Raw genomic sequence first — 5,219 nt, forward strand, 5'->3', positions numbered from 1 at the left:
TCTGCCCTGAAGTCTTCATTTAGAAAATTCCTGCAAGTTTCTTCAGAAAGTTTTCTGATTCTTGTCTCTTAATCTGCTCTTTCCCCCTAAAATTTACTGCCTTTATGAAACACATTACAACTTAAAAACATCAATTCTTTCTTTTGTTTAAGTTTGTTTGTTTGTTTTTTCATCCTTAACTTGAGGTGGGAATGCTTATTAACTGTTCAGACTATAATTTCCATGAGGGTAGTCATTGAGTGTCATTTAATACAACACACTTGTACCTAGTACTAGGCTCATAATAGATACTAAACAAAAGAATAGAAGAATGAAAATATCTGTCTCACAACCTATAGGACATACTGCTGAAGAGAAAATGTAAGCTTCCCACTATTTGTTTATAAGTTTTGCAATATATATTTATAGTGATATGATTAATTTAATTAATTAAAAGTGAAAATGTAACACGTTGTATTTGTAGATTAAGTATCAAGGTAAAATTCTGCCAAAATATCCTCATTCTAAATTTATTAACGTGCATCTTTTAGAAAACATAAGGATAATCAAGAGAAAACTTAGATAATGTGAAAACTTTTAAGTGCTGAATTATTATTCATCCATTGAGGGCACCTTCATCATAAATTCCTTGAGAAACTTTTCTCTGAGCTGCTATTCTCTTCCATATTCTCTGATCTGCTCTTTTTTCCATCATTCTTTTTTTTTAATTGAAACTTAAAACTGCATGTACTTATCATGTACAGCATATTTTTTATAGCATATATACATTAAGGAATGACTAAATCTAGCAAATTTACATATATGTTACCTCACATAGTTATTTTCATAGTGAGAATACTTTGCATCCATTCTCTTAGCATTTTTTTCAGAAATACAATACACTATCAGATATAGTCAACATGTGTACAATGGATCTCTTGAACATATTCCTCTTATTTAACTGAAATTTTGTATCCTTTAACAAACAGCTCCCCAACTACTCCAGACCCTGGTGAAAACCATTTTACTTCTAACTTTCCATGAAATCAACTTTCTTAGATTCTTCATATGAGTGAGAGCATGCAGCAGATGGCTTTCTGTCCCTGGCTTATTTCACTTAACATAATGGCTCCATATTGCAAATGACAGTATTTTCTTTTTAATTATTGAATAGTTTATTGTGTATATGTACCACATTCTTAAAGCCATTCATCCATTGATGAACACTTAGACTGATTTCATATCTTGACTCTTGTACATAATGATGCAACAAACATGAAAGGGAAGATGCCTGTTGACATATTGGTTTCATTTTCTTTGAATATGCCTACCAGTAGAATTGTTGGATCATGTGGTAGTTCTCTTTATAATTTTTTTGAGGAACCTCTATGGTATTTTTCATGATGTTTGTGCTAATTTATTTTTCCACCAACAGTGTAAGAGTGTTCTTTTTTCTCCATATCCTTACTGACACTTATCCTTTGTCTTTTCTGTAATAGCCATTCTTAAAGGAGTGAAGTGATATCTCATTACGGTTTTAATTTGCATTTCCCTAATGACTAGTGATGTTAAGCATTTTTTCATATGCCTCTTGATCATTTGCATGTCTTCCTTTGAAAGGTGTCTATTAATGTATTTTGTCCGTTTTAAAATTCCGGTTATTTTCTTGCAATTCAGTGTTTTGAGTTTCTTACATAATTTGTATATTAACACCTTATCAGATGTATAGTTTGTATATATTTTCTCCCATTCTGTATGTTGTCTCTTCATTATGTTGACTGTCTCCTTTCTGTAAAGAAGCTCTTTAGTTTGGTATAATCTTATTTGTCTATGTTTGCTTTTGTTGCTTGTGCTTTTGGGGTCATATTGAAAAACTCATTGTCCAGACCAATGCCATGGAGTTTTTCTTCTATGTTTGCTTATAGTATTTTCATGTTTTGGTCTTACACTTAAATCTTTCACCTATTTCATCCATTTTAAGGTGATGTTTATATAGTGCGTGAGCATAAGGTATAATTTAATTCTTCTGCATGTATATATTCAATTTTCTAACCACCATTAGTTGAAGAGATTATTATTTCTCCATTGCATGTTTTTAGAATATTTGTTGAAAATCAGTCAGCTGTAAATGTATAGACATATTCCTGAATTCTGTGTTCTCTTCCATTAGTTTATGTGTCTGCTTATGTTTATATGTCTGTGGTTTATGTGTCTATGCCAGTACAATATTGTTTGGCTTCCTGTAGCTTTGTAGTATATTTTGAAGTTAGGTAGTATGTGGCCATCAGCTTTTTTAAATTATGATTGCTTTGACTATTTGTTTTTTTTTTCTGATTTCATATGAATTTTAGGATTTTTTTCTATTTTTGTGAAGAATGTCATTGGTATTTTCATAGGAACTGCAATGATTCTGTAGATTGCCTTGAATAGCATGGGCATTTGACAATGTTAATTCTTCCAGTCCATAATTATGGGCTATCTTTTCATTGATGTGTGTCATCAAATTATTTCATCAGTGTTTTATGGTTTTCAGTGTACAGCTATTTCATCTCCTTCATTAAACTTTTTCTAAGTATTTCATTTTTTGTAGCTTTATAAATGAGTTTTTTTTAAAAAAAAAATTCCTTTTCAGATAGTTTGCTCTTATGTATAGAAATACTACTGATTTTTGCATGCCAATTTTGTATTCTTCAACTTTATTGGAATTCTATATTAGTTCTAGCAGTTTTCTGGTGAAGTTTTCAGGGTTTTCTATATTATAAAACAATGTTATCTGCAAACAGAGACAATTTAACTTATTTATTTCTAATTTGGATACTTTTTTATTTCTCTCTTTGTTCAAATTACTCTGAATAGGACCTCCAGTATGACACTGAATAGAAGTGCTGAGAATGGGCATTTTTGTCTTATTGTGAATCTTAGAGAAAAAGTTTCCAGCTTTATTCCGTTGAATGTGATTATCAGCTGCGGGTTTGACATATAATGTTTTTATTGTGTTGTAGTACAATCCATCTTTACCTTATTTGCTGAAAGTTTTTATTATAAAAAAGTTAAAAATTGTCCAATACTCTTTCTATATATATTGAAATGACCATATGGATTTTGTCTTTAATTATGTTAATGTGATTTATTGATTTATGTATGTTGAAACATCTTTGCATTCTTTGGATGAATCTTAGTTGATTACATTGAATGATATTTTTAATGTACTACTGAACTCAATTTGCTAATATTTTGTTGAGAATTTTTGCATATGTGTTATTTTTGTTAATCAGGACTATTGACTTGACCTGTAGTTTTCCTTCATTTATTTATTTTTTGTAGTGTCATCATCTGGCTTTGGTATCAGAGTGACGGCTGGCCTTGTAAAATAAGTTTGGAAGTATTCCCTCCTCTTCAGATTTTTGGAAGACTGAAAAGAGTTGACATTCGCTCTTCTTTAAATGTGTGATGGAACTCAACATTGAAGACATCAGGTCATGGGGTTTTCTTTGAAGAGAGACTTTTTATTATTGATGCAATGTCCTTAATCATTTTTGGTTGGTTAAAAATTTACATTTCTTTATAATTCAGCCTTCGAAGGTTGTATATGTCAAGGAATTTATGCATTACTTGTAGGCTATCTAATTTACTTGCGTACAATTATTCATAACAGTTTCTTAGGGTCCTTTGCACTATTTTGTCATTCTTATTTCACTTATACTCACCTTTCTTGTGATTAATAACCCATCATCTCACAACTTCAGACCTCTGCCTTAAAATTTTGACAAAATTTTACTTTTAGTTATTTAATTTCCCATTTTACTTTCTTTGGTTATGCTAGTAATTATGGGGTTGGGCATATGGCCAGGCCTGTATTAGCCTCTGATACGATTGAAGTTCAGGGTAATTAGTCATCTCTATGAGACTGGTGCCTGGCAGAAAACTCAAGTATGATTTGTAGACATGGCTCACCTAGTGGGTGACTGACTGATAAGCAATAATTGTTTTCTTGATTTGTCCCAGAATCTGGCTGCTTGGAGATTAGGCTAAAAGTGGAGGTTGCATAATTTTAGCTCTTCTGGTTGAAAGTCTATGAGAGGAATAAGGCAGAAAACCTTTTAAAATAACCTTATGAAATTTAGAACATTTAAAATGGAAATTGAGGAATTTTCTGCAAGAAAGACATAAATAATTGTAGCCTGAAGCAGTATGCTCAGCTGGCTAAAGACTGTTCTCATGTAGCCAAGGCCATAGATCTATACAAGGGCCAGTTAGCTTTGAATTAAAAAAAAAAATTCTCCTTATCATAATGCTACTCATAATGTAGGCCTTTTGCCAATATGTCCCTTAGACTCATATTAGAAGCAGGGAAGAGAATAAAGCAGCTCAGAGCATGCATATATGGATCTGTGAAAAGTAATTCAAAGTACATATTCTACAAATAATAGATCTAATAATAGATCTGCAGTAGCATCATGCATATGAAGTTAAGCTTATTTTCATAACTGTGAAGAAGAATTGCAACATGTATAATGATTTTTAACCTTGCCGTGTATAATTAAAATTTATTAACCAGTATAAAAATAGATATTTGCAGGAGTTTAAGTAATGATCCTAGAATGGTCACCGTTATGGATAGAAAGATATATTACATTCACTATTTTTTGAAACTTATCATCTTTAAAAAAGAAAAACTCTTGGATTGTGTATCAATTAAAGACCAAAAAGCTATTGACCATAAAACTCATACCAGATAAAGTACTCTCTCTTCATTTACATCCAAACATTTATATAGCATTTTTTTAAGGTGGATCTATCTCAACTGTCAAAGGAAATAGTTCAAAAGCCATCACAAGGATAAGCCAGTATATGACTATAATTTGAATTTATCCTATTTTAGTTGTAAATTCCAAAGATTAACTGCTGATTAAAATGATCTAAAATTGATCTTAGAACATTTCAAAATATATTATGATTTGATCTCAGTGAAATTATATCTTCTGCATTAATACATCACCCCAAGATACATGAAATATCCTAGGGCAAAGGTTTCTTTATTCCAAAGCCATGACAATCATTACTGCCTCACCAATGATAAAATATATGATCAGCAGAATATATGCTAAGGGTATATAAGGGATGCTAAGGGTTCATAGTGACACGTAAAAATTGTATAGTTTGTAACAATAGCTAGTCCCTCAGGACAGCACAGCAATTTGTTTTTGCTTGTCCTGGATCATTTGCTCTTGGCCTCTTTT

The sequence above is a fragment of the Mandrillus leucophaeus genome, unplaced genomic scaffold, assembly GCF_000951045.1.
Source record: "Mandrillus leucophaeus isolate KB7577 unplaced genomic scaffold, Mleu.le_1.0 Scaffold102, whole genome shotgun sequence".
NCBI lineage: Eukaryota > Metazoa > Chordata > Mammalia > Primates > Cercopithecidae > Mandrillus > Mandrillus leucophaeus.